This window comes from Rhodnius prolixus, unplaced genomic scaffold (genome assembly GCF_049639745.1).
Source record: "Rhodnius prolixus isolate KJV_2025 unplaced genomic scaffold, Rpr scaffold_1, whole genome shotgun sequence".
NCBI lineage: Eukaryota > Metazoa > Arthropoda > Insecta > Hemiptera > Reduviidae > Rhodnius > Rhodnius prolixus.
This window is the reverse complement of record NW_027411581.1, coordinates 6,058,235-6,075,770: the sequence shown is the minus strand read 5'-3', so window position 1 is coordinate 6,075,770 and position 17,536 is coordinate 6,058,235. Positions and strand designations below refer to the sequence as shown.

The following is a 17,536-nucleotide window of genomic DNA, read 5'->3' as shown; positions in this document are numbered from 1 at the left end:
TTGGCGCAGATTCCCCCTTGGTAACCCATTGTTTAGATTGTTCTTTGGTCTCAGGAATGTAGTGATGTATCCATGTTTCATCCACAGTGACGAAACGACGCTTAAAGTCCTGCGGATTCTTCTGGAACAGCTGCAAACCGTCCTTGCAACACTTCACACGATTTCGTTTTTGGTCAAGCGTGAGCAATCGCGGCACCCATCTTGCGAATAGCTTTGTCATGTCCAAATGTTGATGCAAAATATTATGTACCCGTTCATTCGAGATGCCCACAGCACTAGCAATCTCACGCACCTTCACTCTTCTGTCATCCATCACCATATCATGGATTTTATCAATGATTTCTGGAGTAGTAACCTGAACAGGGCGTCCAGAACGTTCAGCGTCACTTGTGCCCATATGGCCACTCCGAAAATTTTGAAACCACTTATAAACTGTTCTAATCGAAGGTGCAGAGTCACCATAATGTTTATCAAGCTTCTCTTTAGTCTCCTGAGGCGTTTTGCCTTTCATAAAGTTTAATCAACACACGAAATTCTTTTTCGTCCATTTTTTGAAAATCACTCGACTTCCTCGATTCAAACGAATGCCAAACACAAAGAAATAGACCGATCTGGCTGAAACTTGGTGTGTGTTCTTCCAAGAGATGCTACTAACTAAACATAACCTCGATACGCGCCAATAGTGATATCTCTCTGACTTTGCACGGACTTTTCAAACGACCCTTGTACACATTTTTTTTTTAGGAGGTCCTCGTAAGTACGAAAAAGTGGTCTACGTGTGTTTTGCGGGGGGTTTGCGCGTGTTTAAATGAATTGTGGGTGGGGGGGTGAATTACAGAAGCTTTTGAGCAAGATCATCCAACAGGAAAGTGTTATTTTACCAAATTTTGAGAATTTCACGAAAACGATTCCGATGATTTTTGGTTACTCATTGTCCACATGCTGAACACGTGAAATAGCTTCCAATGGATTCGAGTTTTGAAACGATTTCCCACTCATTTTCCACCTAAATGATAATTTCTGATAATTATAGAGTAAACTAGGCCCATATTTTAATGTTAACAATAAATTATTTCCAAAATTTTAAGGCATATTTAAAAAAAAAAAAAAAAATGTGAGAAATAGGTTATAACATGAACTCACATACGTGCACACACCAGAAAGAAAAAGAGAGAGAGTGAGATAAGCAATTAGTGATAGAGACAGAGATGGAAGTAGTTCGAAAATACTGAAAGTCAAGGTTTTGTTCACGTAAGTGATGCGGTCGACTTTTGAAAGCTTCTCTAATACAAGAGCTTAATTCTTTCTAAACTCAATCTTTTATTATTTTTTGCCCGGAGGCTTTTAAAATCCAGTTCTTATTTTCTGGTTTTTTGTTTTCGAAAACATCTCTTTTCTCCTCTCCAGTTAATTCTCAGGAACACTTTTGAACTTCTTTAAAGTTTTCGCCATTTTGTCTTTTTTTTTTTCTTCCTACAGATGAGAGGGAAGAATTGATGTCAAATTTTTGAAATCGTATATTTACAGGAAGTATCCACTTTATGGTCCAAGAAAAATGTTTTTTTTTTTGAAGAAAATATAAAAAATAAATTAATTAAATTTGAAATTTGAAAACACATTTATCGATATGTGGGAGACCCAAATCCGTGCGTAACACTGAAATTGTCCTTTATTTTAGTAAAGCATTTATTTTTTGTGATATTTTGCTTCCATAGGAAGGCTCCACTTCTTTAAAAAAATCATATTTTGAGTCCCAGAGGTCTATTTCCGGTCGTAAGAGGAAGTAATAAAAAAAAATAGTAGTATTAAAAATAAAATAAATAAATAAAAATGGAAATTGAATGTTATACTGCTATTATATCTCGTTTTACGGTTGAAATAAATTAAATTGTTCAACTAAAATTGAATTTGTTAGTATGTATGAATTTCAAACTAGCTACGTCATTTTTAGCAAGTCATTACGTCTAATTTGGGAGCTATAAATGGTGACATCATCAAGTTAGCACTTATATATTATACGAGCTTAAGGCGAAATCTATCTTGGAACTATAGTTTTATTTTATCTATATTCTAGAATTTAATTAGTTGATGCTAATTTCTAGAAAAGATGAGGATTTGTATCTTCCAAACGGAAACCAAACTTTCACATCCGCAAGTTTGCACGACAAAAGCGTCCCGAAAGTCTTGTCTTCTTCAACAACACTTCATTCCTAAAATTCTTCTCCAATCATGGACATCAACATTGAACAATAACTAAACCTCACATTTCTGGGATATAGTCTGCACATTCTCATGGGACCCCCCACACATTTCATTGGGGGCAATCCAAGGCTTAATTTTCCGCTAACAAATAACTTTTTTTTAAGGCTTCAGTACTGTAAAGTTGCATACACATAAAGAGTTTAAAAGAGTCTCAGAAGCTTACCGCTTCTTCCGGAAAAACTTTATTTAGTGGGGAAATCCCGGAAGATAATTAGTTAATTAGCCCAGAAAACTGGGTTGATTGGAAGCGAGTCTTCTTTACTGATTGATTTTTTTGGTATACATCCTTTATAGTCAGAGAAAGTACTTTGATCGTGTGTTAAATTTTCTATTTTGGGCTATCACCGGAAGTACATCGTTTTGAGGCCTCCCTTAGCTCAAAAAATAAATAAATAAATAAAAATAAAAAAATTTATAGAAATTTTCTATTCTAGTGGGTGGTTGTTTGAGTGGCGTGTTTACGAAATATTTCAAAAAAAAAAAAACATTAAAGGAAGCAGTAACTTAATATTTTGACTCGGGCCATCACAAAACCGGATGTAAAATGAACGATGAATTCCGGAAGTATCACTTTAATTTACGGATTTTTCACGTGTTTTTTTTTAATTATTCAAACATAGGGTGTACGGCTCCAATACTTTTTCAAAACAAACAAAAAAAATTTGGGTAAGGTTTCCCTCTAAAATGTTATTTCCTTTAAAATACAGTCCTAAGGTTTTTTTTTTTTTTTTTTTTTTTTTAAATCGCATATTACGAGAATTAATGTGAGTTTATAAAATACAGCGAAAATATCGTACAAAAAGGCCCTATTTAATAGGAGAACATATTATATATAGAGTATATGAAATGCACCCTTAAAATGTTTATAAGTATACTATTACCTCAATACAGCCAAGTATTTTACGTGCCTAAGCTTAAAAAAAAAGAATAAAGCTTAAACGTGTGAAAATTCCCAAATGAATTTTCTTAGTTTTTCTCAATTTTTCTCGAAAAAGCTGTAATGATTTTCTTGAGTTAAAATTGTATACTGGTTATTATGCATAATCACAAATTTAATATCGTAAAAGTAGGCCCAATTTTAAATAGGGGAACATAAATTACATATAGAGTATATGAAATGCACCCTTAAAATGTTTATAAGTATACTATTACCTCAATACAGCCAAGTATTTTACGTGCCTAAGCTTAAAAAAAAAGAATAAAGCTTAAACGTGTGAAAATTCCCAAATGAATTTTCTTAGTTTTTCTCAATTTTTCTCGAAAAAGCTGTAATGATTTTCTTGAGTTAAAATTGTATACTGGTTATTATGCATAATCACAAATTTAATATCGTAAAAGTAGGCCCAATTTTAAATAGGGGAACATAAATTACATATAGAGTATATGAAATGCACCCTTAAAATGTTTATAAGTATACTATTACCTCAATACAGCCAAGTATTTTACGTGCCTAAGCTTAAAAAAAAAGAATAAAGCTTAAACGTGTGAAAATTCCCAAATGAATTTTCTTAGTTTTTCTCAATTTTTCTCGAAAAAGCTGTAATGATTTTCTTGAGTTAAAATTGTATACTGGTTATTATGCATAATCACAAATTTAATATCGTAAAAGTAGGCCCAATTTTAAATAGGGGAACATAAATTACATATAGAGTATATGAAATGCACCCTTAAAATGTTTATAAGTATACTATTACCTCAATACAGCCAAGTATTTTACGTGCCTAAGCTTAAAAAAAAAGAATAAAGCTTAAACGTGTGAAAATTCCCAAATGAATTTTCTTAGTTTTTCTCAATTTTTCTCGAAAAAGCTGTAATGATTTTCTTGAGTTAAAATTGTATACTGGTTATTATGCATAATCACAAATTTAATATCGTAAAAGTAGGCCCAATTTTAAATAGGGGAACATAAATTACATATAGAGTATATGAAATGCACCCTTAAAATGTTTATAAGTATACTATTACCTCAATACAGCCAAGTATTTTACGTGCCTAAGCTTAAAAAAAAAGAATAAAGCTTAAACGTGTGAAAATTCCCAAATGAATTTTCTTAGTTTTTCTCAATTTTTCTCGAAAAAGCTGTAATGATTTTCTTGAGTTAAAATTGTATACTGGTTATTATGCATAATCACAAATTTAATATCGTAAAAGTAGGCCCAATTTTAAATAGGGGAACATAAATTACATATAGAGTATATGAAATGCACCCTTAAAATGTTTATAAGTATACTATTACCTCAATACAGCCAAGTATTTTACGTGCCTAAGCTTAAAAAAAAAGAATAAAGCTTAAACGTGTGAAAATTCCCAAATGAATTTTCTTAGTTTTTCTCAATTTTTCTCGAAAAAGCTGTAATGATTTTCTTGAGTTAAAATTGTATACTGGTTATTATGCATAATCACAAATTTAATATCGTAAAAGTAGGCCCAATTTTAAATAGGGGAACATAAATTACATATAGAGTATACGAAATGCACCCTTAAAATGTTTATAAGTATACTATTACCTCAATACAGCCAAGTATTTTACGTGTCTAAGCGAATTCCCCTTACTGTACTTGTTAGTAATGGAGTGTTAATTGGCCGACTTCTTACTTAATGTTACTTAGCTGTAAACAAGTAAAGAAATATCTTAGCTGCCATTTCTTTAAAAGGAGAAAGAGATCTTTGTTGTGTTAAATACTCAACAATTAAGCGATTATTTTCAAATGAGGCTCACTTTTCTCTATTCGATCTAATCAATTCTAGATTATTTATTATTTAGTGAATTTCTATTTTTTCAGATAAAAAAAATACGTCAATTATTTACCTATTCTAGTCAAAGATAATGTCGTAGTCACATTCCAGACTTAATTTTTTTTTTTTTCTGATTTAATGATTTGTGTAAAGTGTAAATCTTTCGTAAACACTCAAGAAAAGTAAATGAGAAATTATTCTTCAATTAGTAAATACTTTGTAAATTATCAATTCATGTCATAACTTTGAATTTGATTATTTTTTCACCCCCACTTAATTCACGACTTTATTTATTTATTTTTTTTTCTGAGTCCATATATCGATATGAATTATACATCGAATTTATTTATGATTTGAACACATGTCCTTGATTTTAATCTTCATGAAATTCAATTCTAATAGTTTTATTTTTTTTTATTTTATTATTACTCTTATATTAATTATTCGATTTCTCTAAATATAATCGATGAAATTATTATTAACACTTTTCTACACAAGTTATGAAATATAAATATTATGTAATTTAAAAAAATATGCAATAACTGTGAAGATAATGATTTCAAATTATAAATTTAAATTGCTTAGAAAATTTTTTGTTGTTGTTTGTTGGTTTATTTGTTTGTTGTTTTAACTCGCTTTTCTTTGTTGTTTGTTTGAAGATAAAGTAAATAGTGTTAGTGATAACAGCTGCAATAAATAATACAATTATCGGAGCTGCAGAGATGCTGGATGCTGCCACTTAGATCTTTCCCTTTCCATGAGCGTTCAACATAATTAATTCAAAGTTTAGTTCAACTCTAATTAAAAAAGAAAAAAACACGGATGTTGAGGAGGTTGGTGTTGCAGCAGAGCTGCAGCTTAAAAGTGGACTAAGTATGTTTAATTGCCCGTCTAGTCCAGTCCCGTAGGCAAGTCCACGCCCAGACTTATAGCTCAGAATCCCAGAATCCCTTTTCTAATCCCTAAAAAAAAAAAAAAAAATTAGCTCGTTTATTTTGTAAGTAAGCTTAAAGTAATTTATTTTGAGGTCCATCGAGTTCAGCCTCCCAAAAGATTTTTATGAAATATTTGTGAATTTGTGTAAATACACCACACCCTCACATAGATCGATCTTTTTTGAAATATTTTTTTGACGGTCTTCACAAGCTTCAAATCATTGATTTCCGGTGTTTATTCAATATCATAACTGACTTCCTGCCTTAAAAGTCAATATTTGACTACAATAATAGTCATAGTTTCAATATTAAATGAACTCCATGACCATAAAACTGTGCTTTTTTATTGAATAATTATTACAGACTTTGCATCACATAAAATAGATAATAAATATTAGCTATACTATCATTTTTTATGGTTAACCTTTTGTAGCTTAAAGCAAGATGGAGTCTCATCTTCCGGTTTAATCGAATTGTGAGCAATGGTAATGGTAGAAGATTGCTTTATTATTTTATGACATCATTTATCTTGTAATAGGCTTTAGTTTAATTTGATTTCAAATGACGTACGTCTCAGACGGTAATACTTTGCCACTTATCTATTTCGTTTCTTAATTCTCTCTCTCTCTCTCTCTCTCTGTTTTAAAAACATTAACTATCTCGTTAAGTTGTAAATAGAAAATATTGTGTCGTCAGTAACGGGATTGATCACGACTTCTAATGCAAGATAATGGGGTGAGGATATGTTAAAAATTGTGTCAACTGAAAGGGGCACGTAAACTTTTTTTCCGATTCCGGGGGGAAAAGGTGTGCAACGTGTGATATTGTACGAAAAAGTGATTTTGAAATTCTCTCTCTCTTGCCGGAAATATTCTCTCCAATTAAATATGTTGCTGAAATGTGTTTAGCTTCCGTTTACGTTTTGCTATTCATCGTCATTCAATTCATCAAACTTCTACTCATTCATATATTCATGTTTTCCTCATCATTCATCTTTTTCCTTTTTAATGTATTTTACTACTTCATTTTTATTGATAAAAACATCAATCACAAAGTTTGGTTGTAAAGTTTATATATTACTAGTTGATGAATACGTCAGAGAGATAGAGTGCGTGACGACACTGGCACATGCGCAGTGGTCCTTTTTTTATTGTTTAATTTGAATTTAATGATATTATCTTTATTACAAATAAAATAAAGTTATTTTAGTTGATTATCACGTGTGGCCAAAATTTTTTATTAGCTGCAATATAGTCTTCCCTCAGACTAAGGGGGAATCGGTGGGAAAACAAAATATAGTATCGGAACCTAGATAAGATAGTCATCAACTTCCTTTACTAGATAGTCTGAGAATGATTAAGTAGTCATTAGGCCGATGTTGCTCTACGCCTGCTCCGCCTAGAGCCTGGACTTGTAGTAGCAACATCAAGAAACTCCAGGACAACGCAAAACAAATTTCTGAGACTCGCAACAGACTCTCTCCACGACACACTACGTAGAATTGACTCACTCCACAGAGACTGCGTCCATTATCCCCGTACACTCCTATATCCAAAATCGTTTGCTCGAACACCTTTCCATCCTAGACTGTTATCCTAATCCACACTGCCGCTACGTAGCCTTCTAAAGATTCTTCTACAACATACAAACACAGAAGACCTAAAGCACATCCTACTCTAACTCTCTACATTAGCTGCAGGTTTTTCCTCTCCTTTTTTTCCCTGCATTCCAATCCTCCTCACCTAACTTTTCTCTTACTTCACTTAGTTAAGAAGGTTGAAATGTACAATACACATCTGCATTTATTTTATGTAAATATTTATTGTAATAAATATTTATTCAATTCAATTTTGAGAATGATTTCGCGCCTGAATAATCCGAAACAGCTGATCGAAGGCTTTGAGAACAGGAAGTCGTGCCAGATTCATTTTGTTCAACTCTTCGCTTCCTGTTTTGCTCGGCGAAAAAACTCGTTCACTAACCCTAATAACTCATCATGTTTGCCTAAGTCAGTTTAATGATAATAATAATAATTAAACAGACCAATAGGCGGCCAGCATACAAGGCACGCATGTTCGTAGTTACAATAAAACACTTTTAACAGCAACACAGTGGTACGTATGCGTTTCTGTATGTTGTTTTGTACGTATGTTCGTGTTTGCACAAAGAGTGCGAATATCATGTGCGTGACTATATCCGTTTAATTTATTCTTAATTCTTCTTTAAGCTTGCCCATAAAGATCAGTATTTAAAAGAGAGGTGAAAGAAACGTAAAATTTACAGAAACCGGTTACCAATAAATACGTGCATATCGTACAAAAAGATTATGTTTGTTTTATATACATATATATAAATCGCTACTGGTTTATGATTTTTTTTATTTTTTGATTTGGTAACTTTATTTATTTCTTTATTTATCGGAAAGAAAATAAATTCTAAAGATAAAGTGTAATCTTTAAACATAATTTAAATGATAAGGAAGATAAATTGTAGAATGGAAACTACGCGATATCTAAATCTATCTCTATCCCAATAAGGATATGCGGCTAGCCACCTCTTGGTGGTCCAGTCGATCTTTATAGCGGTTAAACGTGACAACTGAATACCCTTACTGACTTAATCTGCCCTAATGCCCTTTTATACAAGGGCATGACAGGCTCAAAAATCAATTTGATGGTCCTTGTGACATGAAAAAAGGGACAAAAAAGCTTTCTTAGTTCCTTCTCTGAGAATTCAAACCTCATCATTAAGTATCCTTCATTCTAATTCCGCCAGCTGACTGGTGGATTTCCTTGACTGGGCATTGTCGACTCTCAGGACAACAGGAATGTCCACTCACAGGACTGTTGCGTGTTTCTGGGATTCTGTGAGGAGATGGAGAGAAATAATATAAAATCCTGTAATTTACCTCCTAAACTCACTACAATTCAAGGAAGATTTCTTAGACCCCCCCCATTCAGGGTCTTTTTTGTTTGCCACGTGTGAACCATTAATTATGCTTAGAAATGGCTATAATCATCCGCGTTTAACCTTGGCTTCCATTAGACCGATTTTTTTACTTTTTTTCTTAAAAAATAATAATCGTAATGTATGATCTAAGACTGGTTAATAAGTCTCCTGATGCTGAGGCGATTTTAAGCAGTATTGCGTAAGCCAAAAATTATGTGTGTACTTTTAAGAAAGTAGATGTTGGGAAATATTGTGTCTGTGTGTTTGTTTCTTTGTGTGAGTGAGTGAGTGCATCACCGAATTTGCTTTTGAATTTTTTAGATTCCCTTTAAGTATTGTGATCGTATTTGATTTTCCTGTTTTGAATTTAAACCGGAACACGATAAAAAAAATATCGAATGATCTGTATGTAAGTCACACACTATCTCAAAAATGTAAAATTTGGAGCCGACTTAAACATTATATTCCAAGATTGCCTCAAATTGTTGTTTCTCTCATTGATACTAAGATTTTGACTGAAATTCTCTACCGGAATTACGTCATTAATGAAGCGATGTTAATGTAAGTATTTATCCATTTTCTGGAAAATGGCTGGTAGGATTTTATTCGATTTTAAACGATTCTTTAAGATTTTTTTTTAGTTCCTTAATGCCTCTAAATTACCACTCCAAGGACACGATAAAGTTTCTCGCCGTTTATAGAATATCAAGTACACATCATCAAAACTGCCTGGTAGAACGGTTGCATAAGGTTTAATCGCCCCCCCCCCCCCAAAAAAGTGCATGAAAAAGCGTAACGTTGAAAAAACACTCAACTTTGACAATTTTTTTCTCTTTTCCTATAAAAGATAAAATTCCCTAATTTTCTGTATAATATAGGGAAAATCCTCCTTTATAACTGTAATTTTTTTTTGCAACAACCTAGATTTGATAGATTTTTTTAAAAAAAAAAATTATTATTTAATTCCAACAATAAAACTTGAAAAAGATTCCTTCCTATGACGTATAATACAGTAAAATTTAATAATAATAATCAAGAAAACTCTATTAATTCTCATTAAGTGTCTATTTTATTATATATTGCGGCTAGAATATGTATAATAAATTATTTACGGCTTTATTTGGTATATAAAGTTAGAAGTCGTGATCTAGTAGACACGTAGTTGAGTATTGCCGGTGACGTGGTACACAGGTCTGCCAAAAGGACTAACATAAATTTCCCTACATTAACTAACTTCTATTTTGACTGAGACTGCGCACTAGAACGGTTTTCTTTTCCCCCTAAATTGTTATTGATAGTTTTGTTCTGTTGAATAGCTACTAAATTAAGACCTAATTAAATGGGATATTTTTTTTTCTCTTTTTTTTTTTGCAATTCATTTGACAGTTGAATACGTTGTTGATAGGAACGCAATTGATTGAAGGCGAATTGTGTTGGGTAAAAGAAGTGGGCCAAGAATATATATATATATTATTCAGTACAGAATACTGTAAAGTACTGGATGTGTGTCTGTATTTGATCAGGACGTGTATTAATTACAGAGGAGTTCCGAGAGAATTCAGCACGTTTCCATCATTAACAACTCTGAAACGCGAACGTATTATCTTGTTTTGACTCGCTTTTTTTAATTTTTATTTTTTATTTATCATGTACATTTGAAATTCAGAATAGCCAATAAAAACCCTTACATTCGTTCTTTCTCTTAAGATCGTGAAATTCTCTTTGAAATTCAGTTATCACCGGAAGTGCAATCATTTAATGTACCCTAATTATGGAAATTATGTACTTTTTCTTTTTTTTAAAGCGGAAATCCTGTAAATACGACCTGTTTGTTTAAACTTGGATCATCGTTTAGATATTATTGATGTTTCCGGTGTTAACCGGAAATCATCAACCGGATTGCGTATTTACTGAAGAATTTTTCATTTTAAATTTCGATTTACCACTTTTCCTCCACTACAATTTTTGCTACCTACATATTTAAATTGATTTTTCCGGAGAATTGTCAGGAAACCGCTCTCGTTCTTGTTCAGAACAATTTATTGTTCCACCAACAGTATAATATAAAACAAAACACGCAATAAACCTTGCTGAAATTTTAATTTTAAGGAAAATCCGTTGTAAAGGAAGTACAATTTTTGAGGAATATATTTTTTCGTCTTTAATTTTTTGTTTTCTCTTACTTGGAGGAAGTGTAAGCGAAGGCGCCTAAACACAGAGATGCGGAGATGCGGAAATTTTGGAGAGGGTTAGTCTCTAGTGTCCTTTAGTTCGCCTAGCCTCACCATCTCGTCAAGGTTGGACACAAGGTGGGGTCTCAGTCTGAAGGGCTCTGAAGGGCTAGGGCCTTTAAGCAGGGCATAAATAAGAACACCGAGGAGGCAAACCCTAAAGCTCAAGATGAAGAAAAAGCACTGTTGCCGAAGAATAGATGAAATATTTAAAGTATACAGGGAAGGTTACAAGAAGCAAGGGTACAGATGTTTGGCGGGAACAAGAAGCGCGGGAAAAGGCGATGGCGGAAAAAGATAAAAGAACCGCCAAGAGAAAGGGCCGTAAACGCAGCTGAACACTTGGACGAGAGGAAGTGCTAGGATTACGTTTAAGGTCGCAGTTTTTCTCCCCGGAATAGGAATTAGCTCATTGATTCAGTACACACAGGATTCACACGCAGAGATCCTGCTGCTTATCCTTAGATAGCTTACTATCTTCGTAAAGTCCAGCTCTAGACAATGCTGTCTGTTTATCCGGAAACGAACAATGCACTTGAAAAAGCTTCGGGTGCTAGTACTAATTTTTTTGTTCAACTTCCGGTTTTTAAAGATTATGTCAACAGACAGATACAATTCCGGACCGTTCGCTAACAACATTTCTTCTTCAAAAGACGTACTTCCAATGAAAACTTCTACTGTTCATCTCTGCTACAGTTTACACATAATATTTGTAGACTTTACTTTTATTTTATCATACGTATTTATTTGATTTGAATTTAAAAATTACGGAATTACTTCTTAGATAATGTTATATTATTACATTTAATAACTTTAACCTCCCTATGATCAATAACCCCCCGTAGCGAATGCAAATGATCATTTACACAGTTGGTAGCCACTTCTAGTCAATATAAATACCAACGGATTCCGCTAATATTATATTTACAAATAAAGTTTCTCTATTGTTTTACGTGGTTTGTTTTATCCCATGTTTCGTTTCATTATCTGTTGGTGTTTTGTTAGTGCTCTTTATGTCTTATCTAATATGCATTGATTTGTTGTTGCAACCAAAACTTTTAAAAATTCAAATTCATCCACAACTCTAAAGGTAATCTCAAAAATTATTATTATTATTTGTGTGTACAGTTGTTCGTGTGCTCATAATTTCAGCATTTTGAGAAAAATATCCATGTTTCTGATTTGGTCTAATAGAATAGCTGAAAATGGTTGTTTAAGGCACCAAATTCAGGTTTAGAAAAGTTTATGTCCACTGATTTTATAAAGTGATTGCCAATTTTTGGTTAATCGTCCATCTACCAAATTAGGGCGATAAAATCTCATTTCTACATAGAATCTCATTTTTATTTTTACTACATTTTTCTTTAAAAAGTAGCTATCAATTCCTGGACTTCACCCGGAGATCTCACTCTTAATAGTTCACGCTCATAACCATTACACTTATTTATTATTTAATACTAACAAAATTTAAATCTACTATAATGGTTCAAGAGATGGGCTATTAAGCTTAATGAAACTAAGTCGCAAAACATCACCTTCACTCTTCGTCGCATTACTCTTCCTCCAGACTTCTATAACCTAACACCTCTACCAGTAGTGAACGTTGCCCGCTACCTTGGGCTTTACTTAGACCGAAGACTTTCTTGGAACCCCCACACTAGACTAAAAAAAAAATAGAACTAAACAGACGCTGTCGACTACTTAGACGATAGATCAAAACTCTCTCTGGACAACAAAAGACTGATTTTTACTTCTATTTTGAAACCCATCTGGGCGTATGGTATAGAGCTGGGGTTTCAACCAAACGCTCAAATCTCCAAAGGATTCAATCGCTACAATCTAAAATACTTCGAACTATAGTAAACGCTCCATTTTATGTCTCCCAGCCTGGACTATACTCACTGGACCTTAAAATTCCTTTTGTCACCCAAGTTGCTGAAAACACGATACAGAAAACTCTACTTCAGGCTGCAATCTCATATAAATCCTCTAGCTAAAAATCTTTCTTCTAGAACTCTTCCTGAGAGAACCCTGACAAGACTGTCTTAAAAGACAGTGGCCTCGTGATCTCCTCTCCAGTGAAGAGAGTGACTAACCGTCTAATATTTGCGAGTGTTACCACTGGGTAACTTCTCCACTCATTTATTACTTCTACTGTTCACTGTTATCATCGTTACTTATAGCTCTAAAGCGCTGATTGTAGCACAATAAACGCAAACAAAAACAAAATCTACTATCGAAAATTCAGTTTTTATTTGCTTACTTAATTTTGTCTACAAAACGACTTTTTTTTACAAAAGAAACATTCTTTAAAGATTATCTCAACTACAACAATATCTTCTTCCTCTTTCCGTTCAGTGTACTCGTAAATAAAGTAAAAAATGTTTATTAACCATCGATACTATACATCGATATTTTAATTGACTTGACAAACATAATTTAATAGAATACTTTAAAAAAAAACAGCAAATCGTTAACACCAGTTTCGACTTTTTATTCCGTGAGGTTTTACTTATTTATCTCCGCATTTTTGCAGATTATATTTATGAATAAAATATAAAAATGCTGCAATTTATTATCATTTTGTAAATAAATGACTCATCCATAAATAGTAACACAGGGCCGTCTACAGATATCTCGTTCTTGCACGTTATATTGCTTCAAACTGGATTTGATTTCATTTTATTTATTTATTTTTATTATTATAATTTCCTTCCTCATGCGAGTGGCCAGATAGGAAATAAAAAAACACAGATTGGCCGCAACAAAATCATTAATTTTTGATATAAACATTATTGAAAATTGTAAGATTTTATTTTCTTGCCCAATTATATTCCAGGAAAAAAATAAATGTATCGAGCATTTCTTTTTCGCTGTCTCATTCACCTCCACACCTTTATTTTGGTATAAAAGTAAAAAAGGTGACTGACATATTCGCAGACCTGTTTGCAATCTTTTCTTCCAGTGTTAGTAGACCTTGAAATTGTAAAATCAAGTCTAAAAAAAAAAAAAGATTAAAACAGTTATGTATAAACAAAAATCTAATTAAATTTTAAGACATTTATTTATTTTATGGAATAAATAATTAATTATTGACTAATTACTTCGTTGAGAACTCTTTTTCTTTTAATTATGAAAGTAAAGCCTATTTTTTCAGGCGGGCTTTACGTCCAACTACCAAATTAGGTGTCGTGGACGGAGGCGACTAGCAAACATACTTTACTGCAAAATTTCTCTTATTAACCATTAAAGGTATAGACTGGGAATATAGCCTATTACCGCAATACATCTTAGCATTGCGGGTCTAGTCTATAACCGCTCGGCTATCGTGGCGACTAGCAAACATACTTTACTGCAAAATTTCTTTTTTTTAACCATTAAAGGTATAGACTGGGAATATAGCCTAGTACCGCAATACATCTTAGCATTGCGGGTCTAGCCTCTAACCGCTCGGCTATCGTGGCGCCTGACAAACATACTTTACTGCAAAATTTCTCATATTAACCATTAAAGGTATAGACCGGGGAATATAGCCTAGTACCGCAATACATCTTAGCATTGCGGGTCTAACCTATAACCGCTCAGCTATCGTGGCGCCTAACAAACATACTTTACTGCAAAATTTCTCATATTAACCATTAAAGGTATAGACTGGGAAAATAGCCTGGTACCGCAATACATCTTAGCATTGCGGGACTAGCCTATCGTGGCGCCTAGGTACTAAACAACAACTGAGAATTTTGTTTCATTCAATTTTTCTAGAACTTTGTTTAGGTCATTTCTGGAAGATAAATAGGAGTTTTACTAACTCTTAGGTGTCGTTTCAGTCTAATGTAACGTTTTACAAATTTTAGGCTAGTAAATGTTTCACGTAAACGTTATATTTCAACATACATAGTTTGAAAAAAAAAAAATTCATTGACTAGAACGTCAATAATGTCGTGTGAGTGTACAAACCAGGTTATTTTTTTTTTCTTTGCGCCATATTAAATTCATTAATGTTTTTTAGATGGTGGCGCCAGCGAGCGGTTAGAGGCAAGGTCCTCAGCCGTATTAGTCCACGACACGAGTTGGGCGTAAAGTCCACGAATGTAGGGATTACTTACTGTTCTGGGTGATGGAGAGGAGATATTAAGCTTTCCTCTTAGTACCTATCTCGGTTCTATCGCCTATTTTTAACGATGATGCTTGGAACACTTCACAATAGAACAACGGCCTAGTGTTTCTAGGTCGCGTCGATTTTACCATACTCTCAACGTCATATTCCTGCGTATTTCAATTAGACTAGGCTCTTCTACCGCAATTAACCAGTGAATTGCTTATCATTCCCAAGTACCTTAACACTTGTATTACAGTTAAAGAGGCTGTTATAAGAAAAGAAAACATACCACCACTCTTTGATCTCAATTCAATTCGTCTTTACTCTTCTTAAGCGATGACTTGTATATTATATATTTCCTTTGTAGAAGTGGCGTGTAGAATGAAGAAACTAAAAAATAGAAATTAAAAAAAAAGAAGGATACTAGTGGCACCACAAGATGGTAGCAGAGTGTCTGGGTTGCGGCCACATGTAACAACTGGCTGCAAGTCGCTGAACGGTTGGCGTGAAATCACGTCACGAATCATGCATGACCACTGCAGCTAACGCCACCATCCTGTCTTGTTTTTTTTTGTTTTTTTTTTCATTTATTATCCTCTTCGCTTCCTTTCTCTTCGTGTTTATTACCATTACTATGGAGCAGGATGACTCTGGAGTTCATTAAAGGACTCAGTAGGCTTCTTCTTCGTTAACTGCTCTTAAGTAGGGTGTTATGATATTTTTGGGAGGTTTTTTAGTTCCTTGCTACATTATAATAAATTCCATCATTAATTGTTCCCTTTACTGAATTCCTCTTCTAAGGGATATCGTGGTGTCTGTGTTACGCTTTATTGGAAACAGATGAAATGATTAATCCAGCTATTTAAGCATATAATTTAAACTGATAATTAATATAATAATTTGTGTTTATGAATAATTATTACCATTATTTTATTATTATTATTATTATTAAGAGGACTTATTTCATGTAACCACCTTACATAAATTTGAACTGAAGGTTGGGCCCCATGGCAAAGTACATTTGGTAGTCGTCTAGGTCCGCGACATAATTTGGTAAAGTCCACCTAAACAAATAGACATTACTTTACTTTTACCTTTACATTTTTATTTCAAATTTTTCTCAGTTTTTTGGGGTGGAGGTTTAATAAGCAAAAGGAACAACAGTCATGCCTCTAACGTTTCATTTTAACGATTTATTGTTCAAATATCGAAAAAAATTGACGAAATTTTGTTAACAGGTAGTGCGAATCTATAAATATTTTTTATCCCGGAATATTCGATTAGGGGCAGTTCTGCAATAGGGGCTGAGTACGCTTAAAATAATATTTCATTTAAAAATTAAGTAAAGCAATTGCCTATTATTTCAGGCAGGCTTAGGTTCAACTACCAAATTAGGTGTCGTAGATGGAGGCGACTAGCAAACATACTTTACTATAAATTTCTCATATTAACCATTAAAGGTATAGACTGGGAATATAGCCTAGTACCACAATACATCTTAGCTTTGCAAGTCTAGCCTCTAACCGCTCGGCACTTAATATTTCAGTAGGTACAGCACTTTTTGCTGTGTATGTTATAAAAGAAAGTTAAATATAATGACAATTTTTTTTTTTACCACTTTTTTGGACCCTGAGTTTGACAGAGCGGATATTCCCCGTGAAAACTCCCTTTATTGTAAGACTGGCGAGCATGCAGGCGACGCCCCGTCCAGTAGAACTGTCTGCTTCTACCTGACTGGACTGAATCCATTAAATTGTCCTCTAAACACTTATTTAACTTTATATAGACATTTTTAATCTTAAAAAAAACAAACTATTTCTTCGTCAGCGATGGTTCTTTCAACTATTTTCTATTAAATCGATGACGAAACATTTAGTTCCATTTGTGTTCACAGTTTTACTGTATTTGTTACTTAGTTTGCAGCAATATCCGTTCGTTTTTATTTGTGATAATGCAATAAAACTGTAATTGTTCGATAATGCCCCATTTTCACTGTATTATCTGTGAACGTAAAACAACACCATTAAGAATGTCGAAATGAAGGTTATGTATCGCGGCTGAACGCAATCACTTGTTGTTTTAAAGTGATAAAACTAATGGAACTCACTAGTGATGTGTGTCCACCATGTGATTAACATACTTAAACTACAGCTGTTTATTTATATTATTTACATTCTCTCACTTGGTGGGAAAAGTATTGTGATCCTATCAAATTGAGCCCGGAACCTAAAAGTTTGAAAAAGTTATTTTAAGAAAATGGTCCTCTCTCATCCTATTTCATGTTCATGTTAAAAAGGCGCCACGGTAGCCGAGCGGTTAGAGGA

The 17,536-nt window shown here is 33.2% G+C and overlaps 1 protein-coding gene across 4 annotated transcripts in view; it reads left to right on the top strand.

Moving 5' to 3' along the window:
* LOC141452976 (uncharacterized) overlaps nt 1-17,536 on the top strand; it is a 219,027-nt gene that overhangs the window by 33,968 nt on the left and 167,523 nt on the right. Inside the window, exon 1 of one of the 4 annotated variants that reach the window (XM_074125647.1) lies at nt 12,035-12,203. The exons of the other annotated variants lie outside the window; for them this stretch is intronic. The gene's annotated coding sequence lies outside the window, so the exon portion shown is untranslated. Of the gene's footprint in view, nt 1-12,034; nt 12,204-17,536 lie in introns of those variants that run through there. 4 annotated transcript variants of the gene reach the window in all.